We start from the raw sequence: 16,428 nt of genomic DNA on the forward strand, positions 1-16,428 counted from the left end.
GACTGCATTTGTGTTCAAAACAAACGGATAAAACGACGGAGGCGAGATTCGAACTCGCGCGGGCAGAGCCCAATGTATTAGCAGTCCATCGCCTTAACCACTCCGCCACCCCGACCTTGATTAAAACTGGTTTAATCATTTCGCCTGAATTTTTGATTAAAACAATCTGGTTAAAACGACGAAGGCGAGGTTCGAACTCGCGCGGGCAGAGCCCAATGGATTAGCAGTCCATCGCCTTAACCACTGGGCCACCCCGTCCTTGATTAAAACTGGTTTAATAATTTCGCCTGAATTTTTGATTAAAACAATCTGGTTAAAACGACGGAGGCGAGATTCGAACTCGCGCGGGCAGAGCCCAACGGATTAGCCGTCCATCGCCTTAACCACTCGGCCACCCTGTCCTCGATTAAAACTGGTTAAATCATTTCGACTGAATTTGTGAGTAAAACATCCGGTTAAAACGACGGAGGCGAGATTCGAACTCGCGCTGGCAGAGCCCATTGGATTAGCGGTCCATCGCCATAACCACTCGGCCACCCCGTCCTTGATTAAAACTGGTTTAATAATTTCGCCTGAATTTTTGATTAAAACAATCTGGTTAAAACGACGGAGGCGAGAATCGAACTCGCGCGGGCAGAGCCCAACGGATTAGCAGTCCATCGCCTTAACCACTCGGCCACCCTGTCCTCGATTAAAACTGGTTAAATCATTTCGACTGAATTTGTGAGTAAAACATCCGGTTAAAACGACGGAGGCGAGATTCGAACTCGCGCGGGCAGAGCCCAATGGATTAGCGGTCCATCGCCTTAACCACTCGGCCATTCCTTCATCGATTAAAACTGGTTTAATCATTTCGTCTGAAGTTTTGATTAAAACAATCCGGTTAAAACGACGGAAGTGAGGTTCGAACTCGCGCGGGCAAAGCCCATTGGATTAGCGGTCCATCGCCTTAACCACTCGGCCATTCCTTCATCGATTTAAAAGAGTTTAATCACTTTGACTGCATTTGTGTTCAAAACAAAACGGATAAAACGACAGGGGAGAGATTCGAACTCGCGCGGGCAGAGCCCAACGGATTAGCGGTCCATCGCCTTAACCACTCGGCCATTCCTTCATCGATTTAAAAGAGTTTAATCACTTTGACTGCATTTGTGTTCAAAACAAACGGATAAAACGACGGAGGCGAGATTCGAACTCGCGCGGGCAGAGCCCAATGTATTAGCAGTCCATCGCCTTAACCACTCCGCCACCCCGACCTTGATTAAAACTGGTTTAATCATTTCGCCTGAATTTTTGATTAAAACAATCTGGTTAAAACGACGAAGGCGAGGTTCGAACTCGCGCGGGCAGAGCCCAATGGATTAGCAGTCCATCGCCTTAACCACTGGGCCACCCCGTCCTTGATTAAAACTGGTTTAATAATTTCGCCTGAATTTTTGATTAAAACAATCTGGTTAAAACGACGGAGGCGAGATTCGAACTCGCGCGGGCAGAGCCCAACGGATTAGCCGTCCATCGCCTTAACCACTCGGCCACCCTGTCCTCGATTAAAACTGGTTAAATCATTTCGACTGAATTTGTGAGTAAAACATCCGGTTAAAACGACGGAGGCGAGATTCGAACTCGCGCTGGCAGAGCCCATTGGATTAGCGGTCCATCGCCATAACCACTCGGCCACCCCGCCCTTGATTAAAAGTGGTTTAATAATTTCGCCTGAATTTTTGATTAAAACAATCTGGTTAAAACGACGAAGGCGAGGTTCGAACTCGCGCGGGCAGAGTCCAATGGATTAGCAGTCCATCGCCTTAACCACTGGGCCACCCCGTCCTTGATTAAAACTGGTTTAATAATTTCGCCTGAATTTTTGATTAAAACAATCTGGTTAAAACGACGGAGGCGAGATTCGAACTCGCGCGGGCAGAGCCCAACGGATTAGCAGTCCATCGCCTTAACCACTCGGCCACCCTGTCCTCGATTAAAACTGGTTAAATCATTTCGACTGAATTTGTGAGTAAAACATCCGGTTAAAACGACGGAGGCGAGATTCGAACTCGCGCGGGCAGATCCCAATGGATTAGCGGTCCATCGCCTTAACCACTCGGCCATTCCTTCATCGATTAAAACTGGTTTAATCATTTCGTCTGAAGTTTTGATTAAAACAATCCGGTTAAAACGACGGAAGTGAGGTTCGAACTCGCGCGGGCAAAGCCCATTGGATTAGCGGTCCATCGCCTTAACCACTCGGCCATTCCTTCATCGATTTAAAAGAGTTTAATCACTTTGACTGCATTTGTGTTCGAAACAAAACGGATAAAACGACGGAGGCGAGATTCGAACACGCGCGGGCAGAGCCCAATGGATTAGCGGTCCATCTCCTTAACCACTCGGCCATTCCTTCATCGATTTAAAAGAGTTTAATCACTTTGACTGCATTTGTGTTCAAAACAAAACGGATAAAACGACGGAGGCGAGATTCTAACTCGCGCGGGCAGAGCCCAATGGATTAGCAGTCCATCGCCTTAACTACTCGGCCACCCCGTCCTTGATTAAAACTGTTTTAATAATTTCGCCTGAATTTTTGATTAAAACAATCTGGTTAAAACGACGGAGGCGAGATTCGAACTCGCGCGGGCAGAACCCAACGGATTAGCAGTCCATCGCCTTAACCAATCGGCCACCCTGTCCTCGATTAAAAATGGTTAAATCATTTCGACTGAATTTTTGAGTAAAACATCCGTTTAAAACGACGGAGGCGAGATTCGAACTCGCGCGGGCAAAGCCCAATGGATTAGCGGTCCATCGCCTTAACCACTCGGCCATTCCTTCATCGATTAAAACTGGTTTAATCATTTCGCCTGAAGTTTTGATTAAAACAATCCGGTTAAAACGACGGAAGTGAGGTTCGAACTCGCGCGGGCAAAGCCCATTGGATTAGCGGTCCATCGCCTTAACCACTCGGCCATTCCTTCATCGATTTAAAAGAGTTTAATCACTTTGACTGCATTTGTGTTCGAAACAAAACGGATAAAACGACAGGGGCGAGATTCGAACTCGCGCGGGCAGAGCCCAACGGATTAGCGGTCCATCGCCTTAACCACTTGGCGATTCCTTCATCGATTTAAAAGAGTTTAATCACTTTGACTGCATTTGTGTTCAAAACAAAACGGATAAAACGACGGAGGCGAGATTCGAACTCGCGCGGGCAGAGCCCAACGGATTAGCGGTCCATCGCCTTAACCACTTGGCGATTCCTTCATCGATTTAAAAGAGTTTAATCACTTTGACTGCATTTGTGTTCAAAACAAAACGGATAAAACGACAGGGGCGAGATTCGAACTCGCGCGGGCAGAGCCCAACGGATTAGCGGTCCATCGCCTTAACCACTCGGCCATTCCTTCATCGATTTAAAAGAGTTTAATCACTTTGACTGCATTTGTGTTCAAAACAAACGGATAAAACGACGGAGGCGAGATTCGAACTCGCGCGGGCAGAGCCCAACGGATTAGCAGTCCATCGCCTTAACCACTCGGCCACCCTGTCCTCGATTAAAACTGGTTAAATCATTTCGACTGAATTTGTGAGTAAAACATCCGGTTAAAACGACGGAGGCGAGATTCGAACTCGCGCGGGCAGATCCCAATGGATTAGCGGTCCATCGCCTTAACCACTCGGCCATTCCTTCATCGATTTAAAAGAGTTTAATCACTTTGACTGCATTTGTGTTCGAAACAAAACGGATAAAACGACGGAGGCGAGATTCGAACACGCGCGGGCAGAGCCCAATGGATTAGCGGTCCATCTCCTTAACCACTCGGCCATTCCTTCATCGATTTAAAAGAGTTTAATCACTTTGACTGCATTTGTGTTCAAAACAAAACGGATAAAACGACGGAGGCGAGATTCTAACTCGCGCGGGCAGAGCCCAATGGATTAGCAGTCCATCGCCTTAACTACTCGGCCACCCCGTCCTTGATTAAAACTGTTTTAATAATTTCGCCTGAATTTTTGATTAAAACAATCTGGTTAAAACGACGGAGGCGAGATTCGAACTCGCGCGGGCAGAACCCAACGGATTAGCAGTCCATCGCCTTAACCAATCGGCCACCCTGTCCTCGATTAAAAATGGTTAAATCATTTCGACTGAATTTTTGAGTAAAACATCCGTTTAAAACGACGGAGGCGAGATTCGAACTCGCGCGGGCAAAGCCCAATGGATTAGCGGTCCATCGCCTTAACCACTCGGCCATTCCTTCATCGATTAAAACTGGTTTAATCATTTCGCCTGAAGTTTTGATTAAAACAATCCGGTTAAAACGACGGAAGTGAGGTTCGAACTCGCGCGGGCAAAGCCCATTGGATTAGCGGTCCATCGCCTTAACCACTCGGCCATTCCTTCATCGATTTAAAAGAGTTTAATCACTTTGACTGCATTTGTGTTCGAAACAAAACGGATAAAACGACAGGGGCGAGATTCGAACTCGCGCGGGCAGAGCCCAACGGATTAGCGGTCCATCGCCTTAACCACTTGGCGATTCCTTCATCGATTTAAAAGAGTTTAATCACTTTGACTGCATTTGTGTTCAAAACAAAACGGATAAAACGACGGAGGCGAGATTCGAACTCGCGCGGGCAGAGCCCAACGGATTAGCGGTCCATCGCCTTAACCACTTGGCGATTCCTTCATCGATTTAAAAGAGTTTAATCACTTTGACTGCATTTGTGTTCAAAACAAAACGGATAAAACGACAGGGGCGAGATTCGAACTCGCGCGGGCAGAGCCCAACGGATTAGCGGTCCATCGCCTTAACCACTCGGCCATTCCTTCATCGATTTAAAAGAGTTTAATCACTTTGACTGCATTTGTGTTCAAAACAAACGGATAAAACGACGGAGGCGAGATTCGAACTCGCGCGGGCAGAGCCCAACGGATTAGCAGTCCATCGCCTTAACCACTCGGCCACCCTGTCCTCGATTAAAACTGGTTAAATCATTTCGACTGAATTTGTGAGTAAAACATCCGGTTAAAACGACGGAGGCGAGATTCGAACTCGCGCGGGCAGATCCCAATGGATTAGCGGTCCATCGCCTTAACCACTCGGCCATTCCTTCATCGATTAAAACTGGTTTAATCATTTCGTCTGAAGTTTTGATTAAAACAATCCGGTTAAAACGACGGAAGTGAGGTTCGAACTCGCGCGGGCAAAGCCCATTGGATTAGCGGTCCATCGCCTTAACCACTCGGCCATTCCTTCATCGATTTAAAAGAGTTTAATCACTTTGACTGCATTTGTGTTCAAAACAAAACGGATAAAACGACAGGGGCGAGATTCGAACTCGCGCCGGCAGAGCCCAACGGATTAGCGGTCCATCGCCTTAACCACTCGGCCATTCCTTCATCGATTTAAAAGAGTTTAATCACTTTGACTGCATTTGTGTTCAAAACAAACGGATAAAACGACGGAGGCGAGATTCGAACTCGCGCGGGCAGAGCCCAATGTATTAGCAGTCCATCGCCTTAACCACTCCGCCACCCCGACCTTGATTAAAACTGGTTTAATCATTTCGCCTGAATTTTTGATTAAAACAATCTGGTTAAAACGACGAAGGCGAGGTTCGAACTCGCGCGGGCAGAGCCCAATGGATTAGCAGTCCATCGCCTTAACCACTGGGCCACCCCGTCCTTGATTAAAACTGGTTTAATAATTTCGCCTGAATTTTTGATTAAAACAATCTGGTTAAAACGACGGAGGCGAGATTCGAACTCGCGCGGGCAGAGCCCAACGGATTAGCCGTCCATCGCCTTAACCACTCGGCCACCCTGTCCTCGATTAAAACTGGTTAAATCATTTCGACTGAATTTGTGAGTAAAACATCCGGTTAAAACGACGGAGGCGAGATTCGAACTCGCGCTGGCAGAGCCCATTGGATTAGCGGTCCATCGCCATAACCACTCGGCCACCCCGCCCTTGATTAAAAGTGGTTTAATAATTTCGCCTGAATTTTTGATTAAAACAATCTGGTTAAAACGACGAAGGCGAGGTTCGAACTCGCGCGGGCAGAGCCCAACGGATTAGCCGTCCATCGCCTTAACCACTCGGCCACCCTGTCCTCGATTAAAACTGGTTAAATCATTTCGACTGAATTTGTGAGTAAAACATCCGGTTAAAACGACGGAGGCGAGATTCGAACTCGCGCTGGCAGAGCCCATTGGATTAGCGGTCCATCGCCATAACCACTCGGCCACCCCGCCCTTGATTAAAAGTGGTTTAATAATTTCGCCTGAATTTTTGATTAAAACAATCTGGTTAAAACGACGAAGGCGAGGTTCGAACTCGCGCGGGCAGAGCCCAATGGATTAGCAGTCCATCGCCTTAACCACTGGGCCACCCCGTCCTTGATTAAAACTGGTTTAATAATTTCGCCTGAATTTTTGATTAAAACAATCTGGTTAAAACGACGGAGCCGAGATTCGAACTCGCGCGGGCAGAGCCCAACGGATTAGCAGTCCATCGCCTTAACCACTCGGCCACCCTGTCCTCGATTAAAACTGGTTAAATCATTTCGACTGAATTTGTGAGTAAAACATCCGGTTAAAACGACGGAGGCGAGATTCGAACTCGCGCGGGCAGATCCCAATGGATTAGCAGTCCATCGCCTTAACCACTCGGCCATTCCTTCATCGATTAAAACTGGTTTAATCATTTCGTCTGAAGTTTTGATTAAAACAATCCGGTTAAAACGACGGAAGTGAGGTTCGAACTCGCGCGGGCAAAGCCCATTGGATTAGCGGTCCATCGCCTTAACCACTCGGCCATTCCTTCATCGATTTAAAAGAGTTTAATCACTTTGACTGCATTTGTGTTCAAAACAAAACGGATAAAACGACAGGGGCGAGATTCGAACTCGCGCGGGCAGAGCCCAACGGATTAGCGGTCCATCGCCTTAACCACTCGGCCATTCCTTCATCGATTTAAAAGAGTTTAATCACTTTGACTGCATTTGTGTTCAAAACAAACGGATAAAACGACGGAGGCGAGATTCGAACTCGCGCGGGCAGAGCCCAATGTATTAGCAGCCCATCGCCTTAACCACTCCGCCACCCCGACCTTGATTAAAACTGGTTTAATCATTTCGCCTGAATTTTTGATTAAAACAATCTGGTTAAAACGACGAAGGCGAGGTTCGAACTCGCGCGGGCAGAGCCCAATGGATTAGCAGTCCATCGCCTTAACCACTGGGCCACCCCGTCCTTGATTAAAACTGGTTTAACAATTTCGCCTGAATTTTTGATTAAAACAATCTGGTTAAAACGACGGAGGCGAGATTCGAACTCGCGCTGGCAGAGCCCATTGGATTAGCGGTCCATCGCCTTAACCACTCGGCCACCCCGCCCTTGATTAAAAGTGGTTTAATAATTTCGCCTGAATTTTTGATTAAAACAATCTGGTTAAAACGACGAAGGCGAGGTTCGAACTCGCGCGGGCAGAGCCCAATGGATTAGCAGTCCATCGCCTTAACCACTGGGCCACCCCGTCCTTGATTAAAACTGGTTTAATCATTTCTCTTGAATTTTTGATTAAAACAATCCGGTTAAAACGACGGAGGCGAGATTCGAACTCGCGCTGGCAGAGCCCATTGGATTAGCGGTCCATCGCCTTAACCACTCGGCCACCCCGCCCTTGATTAAAAGTGGTTTAATAATTTCGCCTGAATTTTTGATTAAAACAATCTGGTTAAAACGACGGAGGCGAGATTCGAACTCGCGCGGGCAGAGCCCAATGGATTAGCATTTTATCGCCTTAACCACTCGGCCACCCCGTCCTTGATTAAAACTGGTTTAATAATTTCGCCTGAATTTTTGATTAAAACAATCTGGTTAAAACGACGGAGCCGAGATTCGAACTCGCGCGGGCAGAGCCCAACGGATTAGCAGTCCATCGCCTTAACCACTCGGCCACCCTGTCCTCGATTAAAACTGGTTAAATCATTTCGACTGAATTTGTGAGTAAAACATCCGGTTAAAACGACGGAGGCGAGATTCGAACTCGCGCGGGCAGAACCCAATGGATTAGCGGTCCATCGCCTTAACCACTCGGCCATTCCTTCATCGATTAAAACTGGTTTAATCATTTCGTCTGAAGTTTTGATTAAAACAATCCGGTTAAAACGACGGAAGTGAGGTTCGAACTCGCGCGGGCAAAGCCCATTGGATTAGCGGTCCATCGCCTTAACCACTCGGCCATTCCTTCATCGATTTAAAAGAGTTTAATCACTTTGACTGCATTTGTGTTCAAAACAAAACGGATAAAACGACAGGGGCGAGATTCGAACTCGCGCGGGCAGAGCCCAACGGATTAGCGGTCCATCGCCTTAACCACTCGGCCATTCCTTCATCGATTTTATAGAGTTTAATCACTTTGACTGCATTTGTGTTCAAAACAAACGGATAAAACGACGGAGGCGAGATTCGAACTCGCGCGGGCAGAGCCCAATGTATTAGCAGTCCATCGCCTTAACCACTCCACCACCCCGACCTTGATTAAAACTGGTTTAATCATTTCTCTTGAATTTTTGATTAAAACAATCCGGTTAAAACGACGGAGGCGAGATTCGAACTCGCGCCGGCAGAGCCCATTCGATTAGCGGTCCATCGCCTTAACCACTCGGCCACCCCGCCCTTGATTAAAAGTGGTTTAATAATTTCGCCTGAATTTTTGATTAAAACAATCTGGTTAAAACGACGGAGGCGAGATTCGAACTCGCGCGGGCAGAGCCCAATGGATTAGCAGTCCATCGCCTTAACCACTCGGCCATTCTTTCATCGATTTAAGAGAGTTTAATCACTTTGACTGCATTTGTGTTCAAAACAAAACGGATAAAACGACGGAGGCGAGATTCGAACTCGCGCGGGCAGAGCCCAATGTATTAGCAGTCCATCGCCTTAACCACTACGCCACCCCGTCCTTGATTAAAACTGAATTAATCATTTCGCCTGAATTTTTGATTAAAACAATCCGGTTAAAACGACGGAGGCGAGATTCGAACTCGCGCTGGCAGAGCCCATTGGATTAGCGTTCCATCGCCTTAACCACTCGGCCATTCCTTCATCGATTTAAAAGAGTTTAATCACTTTGACTGCATTTGTGTTCAAAACAAACGGATAAAACGACGGAGGCGAGATTCGAACTCGCGCGGGCAGAGCCCAATGTATTAGCAGTCCATCGCCTTAACCACTCCGCCACCCCGACCTTGATTAAAACTGGTTTAATCATTTCGCCTGAATTTTTGATTAAAACAATCTGGTTAAAACGACGAAGGCGAGGTTCGAACTCGCGCGGGCAGAGCCCAATGGATTAGCAGTCCATCGCCTTAACCACTGGGCCACCCCGTCCTTGATTAAAACTGGTTTAATAATTTCGCCTGAATTTTTGATTAAAACAATCTGGTTAAAACGACGGAGGCGAGATTCGAACTCGCGCGGGCAGAGCCCAACGGATTAGCCGTCCATCGCCTTAACCACTCGGCCACCCTGTCCTCGATTAAAACTGGTTAAATCATTTCGACTGAATTTGTGAGTAAAACATCCGGTTAAAACGACGGAGGCGAGATTCGAACTCGCGCTGGCAGAGCCCATTGGATTAGCGGTCCATCGCCTTAACCACTCGGCCACCCCGCCCTTGATTAAAAGTGGTTTAATAATTTCGCCTGAATTTTTGATTAAAACAATCTGGTTAAAACGACGAAGGCGAGGTTCGAACTCGCGCGGGCAGAGCCCAATGGATTAGCAGTCCATCGCCTTAACCACTGGGCCACCCCGTCCTTGATTAAAACTGGTTTAATAATTTCGCCTGAATTTTTGATTAAAACAATCTGGTTAAAACGACGGAGCCGAGATTCGAACTCGCGCGGGCAGAGCCCAACGGATTAGCGGTCCATCGCCTTAACCACTCGGCCACCCTGTCCTCGATTAAAACTGGTTAAATCATTTCGACTGAATTTGTGAGTAAAACATCCGGTTAAAACGACGGAGGCGAGATTCGAACTCGCGCGGGCAGATCCCAATGGATTAGCGGTCCATCGCCTTAACCACTCGGCCATTCCTTCATCGATTAAAACTGGTTTAATCATTTCGTCTGAAGTTTTGATTAAAACAATCCGGTTAAAACGACGGAAGTGAGGTTCGAACTCGCGCGGGCAAAGCCCATTGGATTAGCGGTCCATCGCCTTAACCACTCGGCCATTCCTTCATCGATTTAAAAGAGTTTAATCACTTTGACTGCATTTGTGTTCAAAACAAAACGGATAAAACGACAGGGGCGAGATTCGAACTCGCGCGGGCAGAGCCCAACGGATTAGCGGTCCATCGCCTTAACCACTCGGCCATTCCTTCATCGTTTTAAAAGAGTTTAATCACTTTGACTGCATTTGTGTTCAAAACAAACGGATAAAACGACGGAGGCGAGATTCGAACTCGCGCGGGCAGAGCCCAATGTATTAGCAGTCCATCGCCTTAACCACTCCGCCACCCCGACCTTGATTAAAACTGGTTTAATCATTTCTCTTGAATTTTTGATTAAAACAATCCGGTTAAAACGACGGAGGCGAGATTCGAACTCGCGCTGGCAGAGCCCATTCGATTAGCGGTCCATCGCCTTAACCACTCGGCCACCCCGCCCTTGATTAAAAGTGGTTTAATAATTTCGCCTGAATTTTTGATTAAAACAATCTGGTTAAAACGACGGAGGCGAGATTCGAACTCGCGCGGGCAGAGCCCAATGGATTAGCAGTCCATCGCCTTAACCACTCGGCCATTCCTTCATCGATTTAAGAGAGTTTAATCACTTTGACTGCATTTGTGTTCAAAACAAAACGGATAAAACGACGGAGGCGAGATTCGAACTCGCGCGGGCAGAGCCCAATGGATTAGCAGTCCATCGCCTTATTCACTCGGCCACCCCGTCCTTGATTAAAACTGGTTTAATAATTTTGCCTGAATTTTTGATTAAAACAATCCGGTTAAAACGACGGAAGCGAGATTCAAACTCGCGCGGGCAGAGCCCAACGGATTAGCAGTCCATCGCCTTAACCACTCGGCCACCCCGTCCTCGATTGAAACTGGTTTAATCATTTTGACTGAATTTGTGAGTAAAACATCCGGTTAAAACGACGGATTCGAGATTCGAACTCGCGCGGGCAGAGGCCAACGGATTAGCAGTCCATCACCTTAACCACTCGGCCACCCCGTCCTCGATTAAAACTGGTTAAATCATTTCGACTGAATTTGTGAGTAAAACATCCGGTTAAAACGACGGATTCGAGATTCGAACTCGCGCGGGCAGAGCCCATTGGATTAGCAGTCCATCGCCTTAACCACTCGGCCATTCCTTCATCGATTTAAGAGAGTTTAATCATTTTGACTGCATTTTTGTTCAAAACAAAACGGATAAAACGACGGAGGCGAGATTCGAACTCGCGCGGGCAGAGCCCAATGGATTAGCGGTCCAACGCCTCAACCACTCGGCCATTCCTTCATCGATTGAAAAGAGTTTAATCACTTAGACTGCATTTGTGTTCAAAACAAAACGGATAAAACGACGGAGGCGAAATTTAAACTCGCGCGGGCAGAGCCCAATGGATTAGCGGTCCATCACCTTAACCACTCAGCCACCCCGTCCTCGAATAAAACTGGTAAAATAATTTCGACTGAATTTGTGAGTAAAACATCCGGTTAAAACGACGGATTCGAGTTTCGAACTGGCGCGGGCCGAGCCCATTGGATTAGCGGTCCATCGCCTTAACCACTCGGCCATTCCTTCATCGATTTAAGAGAGTTTAATCACTTTGACTGCATTTGTGTTCAAAACCAAACGGAAAAAACGACGGAGGCGAGATTCGAACTCGCTCGGGCAGAGCCCAATGGATTAGCAGTCCATCGCCTTAACCACTCGGCCACCCCGTCCTTGATTAAATCTGGTTTAATAATTTTGCTGAATTTTTGATTAAAACAATCTGGTTAAAACGACGGAGGCGAGATTCGAACTCGCGCGGGCAGAGCCCAACGGATTAGCAGTCCATCGCCTTAACCACTCGGCCACCCCGTCCTCGATTAAAACCGGTTTAATCATTTCGCCTGAATTTTTGATTAAAACAATCCGGTTAAAACGACGGAAGTGAGGTTCGAACTCGCGCGGGCAAAGCCCAATGGATTAGCGGTCCATCTCCTTAACCACTCGGCCATTCCTTCATCGATTTAAAAGAGTTTAATCACTTTGACTGCATTTGTGTTCAAAACAAAACGGAAAAAACGACGGAGGCGAGATACGAACTCGCGCGGGCAGAGCCCAATTGCTTAGCAGTCCATCGCCTTAACCACTCGGCCACCCCGTCCTTGATTAAAACTGGTTTAATAATTTCGCCTGAATTTTTGATTAAAACAATCTGGTTAAAACGACGGAGGCGAGATTCGAACTCGCGCGGGCAGAGCCCAATGGATTAGCAGTCCATCTCCTTAACCACTCGGCCACCCCGTCCTTGATTAAAACTTGTTTAATCTTTTCGCCTGAATTTTTGATTATAACAATCCGGTTAAAACGACGGAAGTGAGGTTCGAACTCGCGCGGGCAAGGCCCAATGGATTAGCGGTCCATCGCCTTAACCACTCGGCCATTCCTTCATCGATTTAAACGAGTTTAATCACTTTGACTGCATTTGTGTTCAAAACAAAACGGATAAAACGACGGAGGCGATATTCGAACTCGCGCGGGCAGAGCCCAATGGATCAGCAGTCCATCGCCTTAACCACTCGGCCACCCCGTCCTTGATTAAAACTGGTTTAATAATTTCGCCTGAATTTTTGATTAAAACCATCCGGTTAAAACGACGGAAGCGAGATTCGAACTCGCGCGGGCAGAGCCCAACGGATTAGCAGTCCATCGCCTTAACCACTTGGCCACCCCGTCCTCGATTAAAACTGGTTAAATCATTTCGACTGAATTTGTGAGTAAAACATCCGGTTAAAACGACGGATTCGAGATTCGAACTCGCGCGGGCAGAGCCCATTGGATTAGCGGTCCATCGCCTTAACCACTCGGCCATTCCTTCATCGATTTAAGAGAGTTTAATCACTTTGACTGCATTTGTGTTCAAAACAAAACGGATAAAACGACGGAGGCGAGATTCGAACTCGCGCGGGCAGAGCCCAACGGATTAGCAGTCCATCTCCTTAACCACTCGGCCACCCCGTCCTTGATTAAAACTTGTTTAATCTTTTCGCCTGAATTTTTGATTAAAACAATCCGGTTAAAACGACGGAAGTGAGGTTCGAACTCGCGCGGGCAGAGCCCAATGGATAAGCAGTCCATCGCCTTAACCACTCGGCCACCCCGTCCTTGATTAAAACTGGTTTAATAATTTCGCCTGAATTTTTGATTAAAACAATCCGGTTAAAACGACGGAAGCGAGATTCGAACTCGCGCGGGCAGAGCCCAACGGATTAGCAGTCCATCGCCTTGGCCACCCCGTCCTCGATTAAAACTGGTTAAATCATTTCGACTGAATTTGTGAGTAAAACATCCGGTTAAAACGACGGATTAGAGATTCGAACTCGCGCGGGCAGAGCCCATTGGATTAGCGGTCCATCGCCTTAACCACTCGGCCATTCCTTCATCGATTTAACAGAGTTTAATCACTTTGACTGCATTTGTGTTCAAAACAAAACGGATAAAACGACGGAGGCGAGATTCGAACTCGTGCGGGCAGAGCCCAACGGATTGGCAGTCCATCGCCTTAACCACTCGGCCACCCCGTCCTAGATTAAAACCGGTTTAATCATTTCGCCTGAATTTTTGATTAAAACAATCCGGTTAAAACGACGGAAGTGAGGTTCGAACTCGCGCGGGCAAAGCCCAATGGATTAGCGGTCCATCTCCTTAACCACTCGGCCATTCCTTCATCGATTTAAAAGAGTTTAATCACTTTGACTGCATTTGTGTTCAAAACAAAACGGATAAAACGACGGAGGCGAGATTCTAACTCGCGCGGGCAGAGCCCAATGGATTAGCAGTCCATCGCCTTAACCACTTGGCCACCCCATCCTTGATTAAAACTGGTTTAATAATTTCGCCTGAATTTTTGATTAAAACAATCCGGTTAAAACGACGGGTTCGAGATTCGAACTCGCGCGGGCAGAGCCCATTGGATTAGCGGTCCATCGCCTTAACCACTCGGCCATTCCTTCATCGATTTAAGAGAGTTTAATCACTTAAACTGCATTTGTGTTCAAAACAAAACGGATAAAACGACGGAGGCGAGATTCGAACTCGCGCGGGCAGAGCCCAATGGATTAGCAGTCCATCGCCTTAACCACTCGGCCACCCCGTCCTTGATTAAAACTGGTTTAATAATTTCGCCTGAATTTTTGATTAAAACAATCCGGTTAAAACGACGGAAGCGAGATTCGAACTCGCGCGGGCAGAGCCCAACGGATTAGCAGTCCATCGCCTTAACCACTCGGCCACCCCGACCTCGATTAAAACTGGTTAAATCATTTCGACTGAATTTGTGAGTAAAACATCCGGTTAAAACGACGGATTCGAGATTCGAACTCGAGCGGGCAGAGCCCATTGGATTAGCGGACCACCGCCTTAACCACTCGGCCATTCCTTCATCGATTTAAGAGAGTTTAATCACTTTGACTGCATTTCTGTTCAAAACAAAACGGATAAAACGACGGAGGCGAGATTCGAACTCGCGCGGGCAGAGCCCAATGGATTAGCGGTCCAACGCCTCAACCACTCGGCTATTCCTTCATCGATTGAAAAGAGTTTAATCACTTTGACTGCATTTGTGTTCAAAACAAAACGGATAAAACGACGGAGGCGAAATTTAAACTCGCGCGGGCAGAGCCCAATGGATTAGCGGTCCAACGCCTCAACCACTCGGCCAGTCCTTCATCGATTGAAAAGAGTTTAATGACTTTGACTGCATTTGTGTTCAAAACAAAACGGATAAAACGACGGAGGCGAGATTCGAACTATCGCGGGCAGAGCCCAACGGATTAGCAGTCCATCGCCTTAACCACTCGGCCATTCCTTCATCGATTTAAGAGAGTTTAATCATTTTGACTGCATTTTTGTTCAAAACCAAACGGAAAAAACGACGGAGGCGAGATTCGAACTCGCTCGGGCAGAGCCCAATGGATTAGCAGTCCATCGCCTTAACCACTCGGCCACCCCGTCCTTGATTAAATCTGGTTTAATAATTTTGCCTGAATTTTTGATTAAAACAATCTGGTTAAAACGATGGAGGCGAGATTCGAACTCGCGCGGGCAGAGCCCAACGGATTAGCAGTCCATCTCCTTAACCACTCGGCCACCCCGTCCTTGATTAAAACTTGCTTAATCATTTCGCCTGAATTTTTGATTAAAACAATCCGATTAAAACGACGGAAGTGAGGTTCGAACTCGCGCGGGCAAAGCCCAATGGATTAGCGGTCCATCGCCTTAATCACTCGGCCACCCCGTCCTCGATTGAAACTGGTTTAATCATTTCGACTGAATTTGTGAGTAAAACATCCGGTTAAAACGACGGATTCGAGATTCGAACTCGCGCGGGCAGAGCCCATTGGATTAGCGGTCCATCGCCTTAACCACTCGGCCATTCCTTCATCTATTTAAGAGAGTTTAATCACTTAAACTGCATTTGTGTTCAAAACAAAACGGATAAAACGACGGAGGCGAGATTCGAACTCGCGCGGGCAGAGCCCAATGGATTAGCAGTCCATCGCCTTAACCACTCGGCCACCCCGTCCTTGATTAAAACGGGTTTAATAATTTCGCCTGAATTTTTGATTAAAACAATCTGGTTAAAACGATGGAGGCGAGATTCGAACTCGCGCGGGCGGAGCCCAACGGATTAGCAGTCCATCTCCTTAACCACTCGGCCACCCCGTCCTTGATTAAAACTTGCTTAATCATTTCGCCTGAATTTTTGATTAAAACAATCCGGGTAAAACGACGGTGGCGAGATTCGAACTCGCGCGGGCAGAGCCCAATGGATTAGCAGTCCATCTCCTAAACCACTCGGCCACCCCGTCCTTGATTAAAACTTGTTTAATCTTTTCGCCTGAATTTTTGATTAAAACAATCCGGTTAAAACGACGGATTCGAGATTCGAACTCGCGCGGGCAGAGCCCAACGGATTAGCAGGCCATCTCCTTAACCACTCGGCCACCCCGTCCTTGATTAAAACTTGTTTAATCTTTTCGCCTGAATTTTTGATTAAAAAAATCCGGTTAAAACGACGGAAGTGAGGTTCGAACTCGCGCGGGCAAAGCCCAATGGATCAGCAGTCCATCGCCTTAACCACTCGGCCATTCCTTCATCGATTAAAACGAGTTTAATCACTTTGACTGCATTTGTGTTCAAAACA

The 16,428-nt window shown here is 47.2% G+C and overlaps 89 non-coding genes across 89 annotated transcripts; all 89 read right to left on the reverse strand.

Moving 5' to 3' along the window:
• Positions 1 to 33: 33 nt before the first annotated feature.
• TRNAS-GCU (transfer RNA serine (anticodon GCU)) lies at positions 34 to 115 on the reverse strand. Its single transcript has one exon. It is a non-coding gene; the product is annotated as a tRNA-Ser (tRNA).
• A 61-nt stretch (positions 116 to 176) lies between these two features.
• TRNAS-GCU (transfer RNA serine (anticodon GCU)) lies at positions 177 to 258 on the reverse strand. The gene has a single exon. It is a non-coding gene; the product is annotated as a tRNA-Ser (tRNA).
• Positions 259 to 319: 61 nt separating this feature from the next.
• TRNAS-GCU (transfer RNA serine (anticodon GCU)) lies at positions 320 to 401 on the reverse strand. The gene has a single exon. It is a non-coding gene; the product is annotated as a tRNA-Ser (tRNA).
• A 60-nt stretch (positions 402 to 461) lies between these two features.
• TRNAS-GCU (transfer RNA serine (anticodon GCU)) lies at positions 462 to 543 on the reverse strand. The gene has a single exon. It is a non-coding gene; the product is annotated as a tRNA-Ser (tRNA).
• A 61-nt stretch (positions 544 to 604) lies between these two features.
• Positions 605 to 686, reverse strand: TRNAS-GCU (transfer RNA serine (anticodon GCU)). The gene has a single exon. It is a non-coding gene; the product is annotated as a tRNA-Ser (tRNA).
• Positions 687 to 746: 60 nt separating this feature from the next.
• On the reverse strand, positions 747 to 828 carry TRNAS-GCU (transfer RNA serine (anticodon GCU)). Its single transcript has one exon. It is a non-coding gene; the product is annotated as a tRNA-Ser (tRNA).
• Positions 829 to 889: 61 nt separating this feature from the next.
• On the reverse strand, positions 890 to 971 carry TRNAS-GCU (transfer RNA serine (anticodon GCU)). The gene has a single exon. It is a non-coding gene; the product is annotated as a tRNA-Ser (tRNA).
• A 203-nt stretch (positions 972 to 1,174) lies between these two features.
• On the reverse strand, positions 1,175 to 1,256 carry TRNAS-GCU (transfer RNA serine (anticodon GCU)). The gene has a single exon. It is a non-coding gene; the product is annotated as a tRNA-Ser (tRNA).
• A 61-nt stretch (positions 1,257 to 1,317) lies between these two features.
• Positions 1,318 to 1,399, reverse strand: TRNAS-GCU (transfer RNA serine (anticodon GCU)). The gene has a single exon. It is a non-coding gene; the product is annotated as a tRNA-Ser (tRNA).
• Positions 1,400 to 1,460: 61 nt separating this feature from the next.
• On the reverse strand, positions 1,461 to 1,542 carry TRNAS-GCU (transfer RNA serine (anticodon GCU)). Its single transcript has one exon. It is a non-coding gene; the product is annotated as a tRNA-Ser (tRNA).
• A 60-nt stretch (positions 1,543 to 1,602) lies between these two features.
• Positions 1,603 to 1,684, reverse strand: TRNAS-GCU (transfer RNA serine (anticodon GCU)). The gene has a single exon. It is a non-coding gene; the product is annotated as a tRNA-Ser (tRNA).
• Positions 1,685 to 1,745: 61 nt separating this feature from the next.
• TRNAS-GCU (transfer RNA serine (anticodon GCU)) lies at positions 1,746 to 1,827 on the reverse strand. Its single transcript has one exon. It is a non-coding gene; the product is annotated as a tRNA-Ser (tRNA).
• Positions 1,828 to 1,888: 61 nt separating this feature from the next.
• Positions 1,889 to 1,970, reverse strand: TRNAS-GCU (transfer RNA serine (anticodon GCU)). Its single transcript has one exon. It is a non-coding gene; the product is annotated as a tRNA-Ser (tRNA).
• A 60-nt stretch (positions 1,971 to 2,030) lies between these two features.
• TRNAS-GCU (transfer RNA serine (anticodon GCU)) lies at positions 2,031 to 2,112 on the reverse strand. The gene has a single exon. It is a non-coding gene; the product is annotated as a tRNA-Ser (tRNA).
• Positions 2,113 to 2,173: 61 nt separating this feature from the next.
• On the reverse strand, positions 2,174 to 2,255 carry TRNAS-GCU (transfer RNA serine (anticodon GCU)). The gene has a single exon. It is a non-coding gene; the product is annotated as a tRNA-Ser (tRNA).
• Positions 2,256 to 2,459: 204 nt separating this feature from the next.
• TRNAS-GCU (transfer RNA serine (anticodon GCU)) lies at positions 2,460 to 2,541 on the reverse strand. The gene has a single exon. It is a non-coding gene; the product is annotated as a tRNA-Ser (tRNA).
• A 61-nt stretch (positions 2,542 to 2,602) lies between these two features.
• On the reverse strand, positions 2,603 to 2,684 carry TRNAS-GCU (transfer RNA serine (anticodon GCU)). The gene has a single exon. It is a non-coding gene; the product is annotated as a tRNA-Ser (tRNA).
• A 60-nt stretch (positions 2,685 to 2,744) lies between these two features.
• TRNAS-GCU (transfer RNA serine (anticodon GCU)) lies at positions 2,745 to 2,826 on the reverse strand. Its single transcript has one exon. It is a non-coding gene; the product is annotated as a tRNA-Ser (tRNA).
• Positions 2,827 to 2,887: 61 nt separating this feature from the next.
• Positions 2,888 to 2,969, reverse strand: TRNAS-GCU (transfer RNA serine (anticodon GCU)). Its single transcript has one exon. It is a non-coding gene; the product is annotated as a tRNA-Ser (tRNA).
• Positions 2,970 to 3,458: 489 nt separating this feature from the next.
• Positions 3,459 to 3,540, reverse strand: TRNAS-GCU (transfer RNA serine (anticodon GCU)). Its single transcript has one exon. It is a non-coding gene; the product is annotated as a tRNA-Ser (tRNA).
• Positions 3,541 to 3,600: 60 nt separating this feature from the next.
• On the reverse strand, positions 3,601 to 3,682 carry TRNAS-GCU (transfer RNA serine (anticodon GCU)). The gene has a single exon. It is a non-coding gene; the product is annotated as a tRNA-Ser (tRNA).
• Positions 3,683 to 3,886: 204 nt separating this feature from the next.
• TRNAS-GCU (transfer RNA serine (anticodon GCU)) lies at positions 3,887 to 3,968 on the reverse strand. The gene has a single exon. It is a non-coding gene; the product is annotated as a tRNA-Ser (tRNA).
• Positions 3,969 to 4,029: 61 nt separating this feature from the next.
• On the reverse strand, positions 4,030 to 4,111 carry TRNAS-GCU (transfer RNA serine (anticodon GCU)). Its single transcript has one exon. It is a non-coding gene; the product is annotated as a tRNA-Ser (tRNA).
• A 60-nt stretch (positions 4,112 to 4,171) lies between these two features.
• TRNAS-GCU (transfer RNA serine (anticodon GCU)) lies at positions 4,172 to 4,253 on the reverse strand. Its single transcript has one exon. It is a non-coding gene; the product is annotated as a tRNA-Ser (tRNA).
• A 61-nt stretch (positions 4,254 to 4,314) lies between these two features.
• TRNAS-GCU (transfer RNA serine (anticodon GCU)) lies at positions 4,315 to 4,396 on the reverse strand. The gene has a single exon. It is a non-coding gene; the product is annotated as a tRNA-Ser (tRNA).
• Positions 4,397 to 4,885: 489 nt separating this feature from the next.
• On the reverse strand, positions 4,886 to 4,967 carry TRNAS-GCU (transfer RNA serine (anticodon GCU)). The gene has a single exon. It is a non-coding gene; the product is annotated as a tRNA-Ser (tRNA).
• Positions 4,968 to 5,027: 60 nt separating this feature from the next.
• TRNAS-GCU (transfer RNA serine (anticodon GCU)) lies at positions 5,028 to 5,109 on the reverse strand. The gene has a single exon. It is a non-coding gene; the product is annotated as a tRNA-Ser (tRNA).
• Positions 5,110 to 5,170: 61 nt separating this feature from the next.
• Positions 5,171 to 5,252, reverse strand: TRNAS-GCU (transfer RNA serine (anticodon GCU)). The gene has a single exon. It is a non-coding gene; the product is annotated as a tRNA-Ser (tRNA).
• Positions 5,253 to 5,455: 203 nt separating this feature from the next.
• On the reverse strand, positions 5,456 to 5,537 carry TRNAS-GCU (transfer RNA serine (anticodon GCU)). Its single transcript has one exon. It is a non-coding gene; the product is annotated as a tRNA-Ser (tRNA).
• Positions 5,538 to 5,598: 61 nt separating this feature from the next.
• TRNAS-GCU (transfer RNA serine (anticodon GCU)) lies at positions 5,599 to 5,680 on the reverse strand. Its single transcript has one exon. It is a non-coding gene; the product is annotated as a tRNA-Ser (tRNA).
• A 61-nt stretch (positions 5,681 to 5,741) lies between these two features.
• TRNAS-GCU (transfer RNA serine (anticodon GCU)) lies at positions 5,742 to 5,823 on the reverse strand. The gene has a single exon. It is a non-coding gene; the product is annotated as a tRNA-Ser (tRNA).
• Positions 5,824 to 5,883: 60 nt separating this feature from the next.
• On the reverse strand, positions 5,884 to 5,965 carry TRNAS-GCU (transfer RNA serine (anticodon GCU)). The gene has a single exon. It is a non-coding gene; the product is annotated as a tRNA-Ser (tRNA).
• A 61-nt stretch (positions 5,966 to 6,026) lies between these two features.
• Positions 6,027 to 6,108, reverse strand: TRNAS-GCU (transfer RNA serine (anticodon GCU)). Its single transcript has one exon. It is a non-coding gene; the product is annotated as a tRNA-Ser (tRNA).
• A 60-nt stretch (positions 6,109 to 6,168) lies between these two features.
• TRNAS-GCU (transfer RNA serine (anticodon GCU)) lies at positions 6,169 to 6,250 on the reverse strand. The gene has a single exon. It is a non-coding gene; the product is annotated as a tRNA-Ser (tRNA).
• A 61-nt stretch (positions 6,251 to 6,311) lies between these two features.
• Positions 6,312 to 6,393, reverse strand: TRNAS-GCU (transfer RNA serine (anticodon GCU)). Its single transcript has one exon. It is a non-coding gene; the product is annotated as a tRNA-Ser (tRNA).
• A 61-nt stretch (positions 6,394 to 6,454) lies between these two features.
• Positions 6,455 to 6,536, reverse strand: TRNAS-GCU (transfer RNA serine (anticodon GCU)). Its single transcript has one exon. It is a non-coding gene; the product is annotated as a tRNA-Ser (tRNA).
• Positions 6,537 to 6,596: 60 nt separating this feature from the next.
• TRNAS-GCU (transfer RNA serine (anticodon GCU)) lies at positions 6,597 to 6,678 on the reverse strand. The gene has a single exon. It is a non-coding gene; the product is annotated as a tRNA-Ser (tRNA).
• Positions 6,679 to 6,739: 61 nt separating this feature from the next.
• TRNAS-GCU (transfer RNA serine (anticodon GCU)) lies at positions 6,740 to 6,821 on the reverse strand. The gene has a single exon. It is a non-coding gene; the product is annotated as a tRNA-Ser (tRNA).
• A 203-nt stretch (positions 6,822 to 7,024) lies between these two features.
• TRNAS-GCU (transfer RNA serine (anticodon GCU)) lies at positions 7,025 to 7,106 on the reverse strand. The gene has a single exon. It is a non-coding gene; the product is annotated as a tRNA-Ser (tRNA).
• A 61-nt stretch (positions 7,107 to 7,167) lies between these two features.
• On the reverse strand, positions 7,168 to 7,249 carry TRNAS-GCU (transfer RNA serine (anticodon GCU)). Its single transcript has one exon. It is a non-coding gene; the product is annotated as a tRNA-Ser (tRNA).
• Positions 7,250 to 7,310: 61 nt separating this feature from the next.
• Positions 7,311 to 7,392, reverse strand: TRNAS-GCU (transfer RNA serine (anticodon GCU)). Its single transcript has one exon. It is a non-coding gene; the product is annotated as a tRNA-Ser (tRNA).
• A 61-nt stretch (positions 7,393 to 7,453) lies between these two features.
• TRNAS-GCU (transfer RNA serine (anticodon GCU)) lies at positions 7,454 to 7,535 on the reverse strand. Its single transcript has one exon. It is a non-coding gene; the product is annotated as a tRNA-Ser (tRNA).
• Positions 7,536 to 7,596: 61 nt separating this feature from the next.
• On the reverse strand, positions 7,597 to 7,678 carry TRNAS-GCU (transfer RNA serine (anticodon GCU)). Its single transcript has one exon. It is a non-coding gene; the product is annotated as a tRNA-Ser (tRNA).
• A 61-nt stretch (positions 7,679 to 7,739) lies between these two features.
• On the reverse strand, positions 7,740 to 7,821 carry TRNAS-GCU (transfer RNA serine (anticodon GCU)). Its single transcript has one exon. It is a non-coding gene; the product is annotated as a tRNA-Ser (tRNA).
• Positions 7,822 to 7,882: 61 nt separating this feature from the next.
• On the reverse strand, positions 7,883 to 7,964 carry TRNAS-GCU (transfer RNA serine (anticodon GCU)). Its single transcript has one exon. It is a non-coding gene; the product is annotated as a tRNA-Ser (tRNA).
• A 60-nt stretch (positions 7,965 to 8,024) lies between these two features.
• TRNAS-GCU (transfer RNA serine (anticodon GCU)) lies at positions 8,025 to 8,106 on the reverse strand. The gene has a single exon. It is a non-coding gene; the product is annotated as a tRNA-Ser (tRNA).
• A 61-nt stretch (positions 8,107 to 8,167) lies between these two features.
• Positions 8,168 to 8,249, reverse strand: TRNAS-GCU (transfer RNA serine (anticodon GCU)). Its single transcript has one exon. It is a non-coding gene; the product is annotated as a tRNA-Ser (tRNA).
• A 203-nt stretch (positions 8,250 to 8,452) lies between these two features.
• On the reverse strand, positions 8,453 to 8,534 carry TRNAS-GCU (transfer RNA serine (anticodon GCU)). The gene has a single exon. It is a non-coding gene; the product is annotated as a tRNA-Ser (tRNA).
• Positions 8,535 to 8,595: 61 nt separating this feature from the next.
• Positions 8,596 to 8,677, reverse strand: TRNAS-GCU (transfer RNA serine (anticodon GCU)). Its single transcript has one exon. It is a non-coding gene; the product is annotated as a tRNA-Ser (tRNA).
• Positions 8,678 to 8,738: 61 nt separating this feature from the next.
• Positions 8,739 to 8,820, reverse strand: TRNAS-GCU (transfer RNA serine (anticodon GCU)). The gene has a single exon. It is a non-coding gene; the product is annotated as a tRNA-Ser (tRNA).
• Positions 8,821 to 8,881: 61 nt separating this feature from the next.
• On the reverse strand, positions 8,882 to 8,963 carry TRNAS-GCU (transfer RNA serine (anticodon GCU)). The gene has a single exon. It is a non-coding gene; the product is annotated as a tRNA-Ser (tRNA).
• Positions 8,964 to 9,166: 203 nt separating this feature from the next.
• TRNAS-GCU (transfer RNA serine (anticodon GCU)) lies at positions 9,167 to 9,248 on the reverse strand. The gene has a single exon. It is a non-coding gene; the product is annotated as a tRNA-Ser (tRNA).
• Positions 9,249 to 9,309: 61 nt separating this feature from the next.
• Positions 9,310 to 9,391, reverse strand: TRNAS-GCU (transfer RNA serine (anticodon GCU)). Its single transcript has one exon. It is a non-coding gene; the product is annotated as a tRNA-Ser (tRNA).
• Positions 9,392 to 9,452: 61 nt separating this feature from the next.
• Positions 9,453 to 9,534, reverse strand: TRNAS-GCU (transfer RNA serine (anticodon GCU)). Its single transcript has one exon. It is a non-coding gene; the product is annotated as a tRNA-Ser (tRNA).
• A 60-nt stretch (positions 9,535 to 9,594) lies between these two features.
• TRNAS-GCU (transfer RNA serine (anticodon GCU)) lies at positions 9,595 to 9,676 on the reverse strand. Its single transcript has one exon. It is a non-coding gene; the product is annotated as a tRNA-Ser (tRNA).
• A 61-nt stretch (positions 9,677 to 9,737) lies between these two features.
• Positions 9,738 to 9,819, reverse strand: TRNAS-GCU (transfer RNA serine (anticodon GCU)). Its single transcript has one exon. It is a non-coding gene; the product is annotated as a tRNA-Ser (tRNA).
• A 61-nt stretch (positions 9,820 to 9,880) lies between these two features.
• On the reverse strand, positions 9,881 to 9,962 carry TRNAS-GCU (transfer RNA serine (anticodon GCU)). The gene has a single exon. It is a non-coding gene; the product is annotated as a tRNA-Ser (tRNA).
• Positions 9,963 to 10,022: 60 nt separating this feature from the next.
• On the reverse strand, positions 10,023 to 10,104 carry TRNAS-GCU (transfer RNA serine (anticodon GCU)). Its single transcript has one exon. It is a non-coding gene; the product is annotated as a tRNA-Ser (tRNA).
• Positions 10,105 to 10,165: 61 nt separating this feature from the next.
• Positions 10,166 to 10,247, reverse strand: TRNAS-GCU (transfer RNA serine (anticodon GCU)). Its single transcript has one exon. It is a non-coding gene; the product is annotated as a tRNA-Ser (tRNA).
• A 56-nt stretch (positions 10,248 to 10,303) lies between these two features.
• On the reverse strand, positions 10,304 to 10,398 carry TRNAS-GCU (transfer RNA serine (anticodon GCU)). The gene has a single exon. It is a non-coding gene; the product is annotated as a tRNA-Ser (tRNA).
• Positions 10,399 to 10,450: 52 nt separating this feature from the next.
• TRNAS-GCU (transfer RNA serine (anticodon GCU)) lies at positions 10,451 to 10,532 on the reverse strand. Its single transcript has one exon. It is a non-coding gene; the product is annotated as a tRNA-Ser (tRNA).
• A 61-nt stretch (positions 10,533 to 10,593) lies between these two features.
• TRNAS-GCU (transfer RNA serine (anticodon GCU)) lies at positions 10,594 to 10,675 on the reverse strand. Its single transcript has one exon. It is a non-coding gene; the product is annotated as a tRNA-Ser (tRNA).
• Positions 10,676 to 10,736: 61 nt separating this feature from the next.
• Positions 10,737 to 10,818, reverse strand: TRNAS-GCU (transfer RNA serine (anticodon GCU)). The gene has a single exon. It is a non-coding gene; the product is annotated as a tRNA-Ser (tRNA).
• Positions 10,819 to 10,879: 61 nt separating this feature from the next.
• TRNAS-GCU (transfer RNA serine (anticodon GCU)) lies at positions 10,880 to 10,961 on the reverse strand. The gene has a single exon. It is a non-coding gene; the product is annotated as a tRNA-Ser (tRNA).
• A 61-nt stretch (positions 10,962 to 11,022) lies between these two features.
• On the reverse strand, positions 11,023 to 11,104 carry TRNAS-GCU (transfer RNA serine (anticodon GCU)). Its single transcript has one exon. It is a non-coding gene; the product is annotated as a tRNA-Ser (tRNA).
• A 60-nt stretch (positions 11,105 to 11,164) lies between these two features.
• On the reverse strand, positions 11,165 to 11,246 carry TRNAS-GCU (transfer RNA serine (anticodon GCU)). Its single transcript has one exon. It is a non-coding gene; the product is annotated as a tRNA-Ser (tRNA).
• Positions 11,247 to 11,592: 346 nt separating this feature from the next.
• On the reverse strand, positions 11,593 to 11,674 carry TRNAS-GCU (transfer RNA serine (anticodon GCU)). The gene has a single exon. It is a non-coding gene; the product is annotated as a tRNA-Ser (tRNA).
• A 203-nt stretch (positions 11,675 to 11,877) lies between these two features.
• On the reverse strand, positions 11,878 to 11,959 carry TRNAS-GCU (transfer RNA serine (anticodon GCU)). Its single transcript has one exon. It is a non-coding gene; the product is annotated as a tRNA-Ser (tRNA).
• Positions 11,960 to 12,019: 60 nt separating this feature from the next.
• On the reverse strand, positions 12,020 to 12,101 carry TRNAS-GCU (transfer RNA serine (anticodon GCU)). The gene has a single exon. It is a non-coding gene; the product is annotated as a tRNA-Ser (tRNA).
• Positions 12,102 to 12,162: 61 nt separating this feature from the next.
• On the reverse strand, positions 12,163 to 12,244 carry TRNAS-GCU (transfer RNA serine (anticodon GCU)). The gene has a single exon. It is a non-coding gene; the product is annotated as a tRNA-Ser (tRNA).
• Positions 12,245 to 12,305: 61 nt separating this feature from the next.
• On the reverse strand, positions 12,306 to 12,387 carry TRNAS-GCU (transfer RNA serine (anticodon GCU)). Its single transcript has one exon. It is a non-coding gene; the product is annotated as a tRNA-Ser (tRNA).
• A 61-nt stretch (positions 12,388 to 12,448) lies between these two features.
• TRNAS-GCU (transfer RNA serine (anticodon GCU)) lies at positions 12,449 to 12,530 on the reverse strand. Its single transcript has one exon. It is a non-coding gene; the product is annotated as a tRNA-Ser (tRNA).
• A 61-nt stretch (positions 12,531 to 12,591) lies between these two features.
• TRNAS-GCU (transfer RNA serine (anticodon GCU)) lies at positions 12,592 to 12,673 on the reverse strand. The gene has a single exon. It is a non-coding gene; the product is annotated as a tRNA-Ser (tRNA).
• A 61-nt stretch (positions 12,674 to 12,734) lies between these two features.
• On the reverse strand, positions 12,735 to 12,816 carry TRNAS-GCU (transfer RNA serine (anticodon GCU)). The gene has a single exon. It is a non-coding gene; the product is annotated as a tRNA-Ser (tRNA).
• Positions 12,817 to 12,877: 61 nt separating this feature from the next.
• TRNAS-GCU (transfer RNA serine (anticodon GCU)) lies at positions 12,878 to 12,959 on the reverse strand. The gene has a single exon. It is a non-coding gene; the product is annotated as a tRNA-Ser (tRNA).
• A 203-nt stretch (positions 12,960 to 13,162) lies between these two features.
• On the reverse strand, positions 13,163 to 13,244 carry TRNAS-GCU (transfer RNA serine (anticodon GCU)). The gene has a single exon. It is a non-coding gene; the product is annotated as a tRNA-Ser (tRNA).
• Positions 13,245 to 13,305: 61 nt separating this feature from the next.
• On the reverse strand, positions 13,306 to 13,387 carry TRNAS-GCU (transfer RNA serine (anticodon GCU)). The gene has a single exon. It is a non-coding gene; the product is annotated as a tRNA-Ser (tRNA).
• Positions 13,388 to 13,725: 338 nt separating this feature from the next.
• TRNAG-GCC (transfer RNA glycine (anticodon GCC)) lies at positions 13,726 to 13,807 on the reverse strand. The gene has a single exon. It is a non-coding gene; the product is annotated as a tRNA-Gly (tRNA).
• A 61-nt stretch (positions 13,808 to 13,868) lies between these two features.
• On the reverse strand, positions 13,869 to 13,950 carry TRNAS-GCU (transfer RNA serine (anticodon GCU)). Its single transcript has one exon. It is a non-coding gene; the product is annotated as a tRNA-Ser (tRNA).
• A 61-nt stretch (positions 13,951 to 14,011) lies between these two features.
• TRNAS-GCU (transfer RNA serine (anticodon GCU)) lies at positions 14,012 to 14,093 on the reverse strand. The gene has a single exon. It is a non-coding gene; the product is annotated as a tRNA-Ser (tRNA).
• A 204-nt stretch (positions 14,094 to 14,297) lies between these two features.
• Positions 14,298 to 14,379, reverse strand: TRNAS-GCU (transfer RNA serine (anticodon GCU)). Its single transcript has one exon. It is a non-coding gene; the product is annotated as a tRNA-Ser (tRNA).
• Positions 14,380 to 14,440: 61 nt separating this feature from the next.
• Positions 14,441 to 14,522, reverse strand: TRNAS-GCU (transfer RNA serine (anticodon GCU)). The gene has a single exon. It is a non-coding gene; the product is annotated as a tRNA-Ser (tRNA).
• Positions 14,523 to 15,154: 632 nt separating this feature from the next.
• TRNAS-GCU (transfer RNA serine (anticodon GCU)) lies at positions 15,155 to 15,236 on the reverse strand. Its single transcript has one exon. It is a non-coding gene; the product is annotated as a tRNA-Ser (tRNA).
• Positions 15,237 to 15,297: 61 nt separating this feature from the next.
• TRNAS-GCU (transfer RNA serine (anticodon GCU)) lies at positions 15,298 to 15,379 on the reverse strand. Its single transcript has one exon. It is a non-coding gene; the product is annotated as a tRNA-Ser (tRNA).
• Positions 15,380 to 15,440: 61 nt separating this feature from the next.
• Positions 15,441 to 15,522, reverse strand: TRNAS-GCU (transfer RNA serine (anticodon GCU)). The gene has a single exon. It is a non-coding gene; the product is annotated as a tRNA-Ser (tRNA).
• Positions 15,523 to 15,725: 203 nt separating this feature from the next.
• Positions 15,726 to 15,807, reverse strand: TRNAS-GCU (transfer RNA serine (anticodon GCU)). The gene has a single exon. It is a non-coding gene; the product is annotated as a tRNA-Ser (tRNA).
• A 61-nt stretch (positions 15,808 to 15,868) lies between these two features.
• TRNAS-GCU (transfer RNA serine (anticodon GCU)) lies at positions 15,869 to 15,950 on the reverse strand. Its single transcript has one exon. It is a non-coding gene; the product is annotated as a tRNA-Ser (tRNA).
• A 61-nt stretch (positions 15,951 to 16,011) lies between these two features.
• Positions 16,012 to 16,093, reverse strand: TRNAS-GCU (transfer RNA serine (anticodon GCU)). The gene has a single exon. It is a non-coding gene; the product is annotated as a tRNA-Ser (tRNA).
• A 204-nt stretch (positions 16,094 to 16,297) lies between these two features.
• On the reverse strand, positions 16,298 to 16,379 carry TRNAS-GCU (transfer RNA serine (anticodon GCU)). The gene has a single exon. It is a non-coding gene; the product is annotated as a tRNA-Ser (tRNA).
• Positions 16,380 to 16,428: the final 49 nt, after the last annotated feature.

The sequence above is a fragment of the Phalangium opilio genome, unplaced genomic scaffold (assembly GCF_054372755.1).
Source record: "Phalangium opilio isolate 3A_F unplaced genomic scaffold, DU_Popi_V2 ptg000225l_1, whole genome shotgun sequence".
In the NCBI taxonomy this organism is placed as follows: domain Eukaryota; kingdom Metazoa; phylum Arthropoda; class Arachnida; order Opiliones; family Phalangiidae; genus Phalangium; species Phalangium opilio.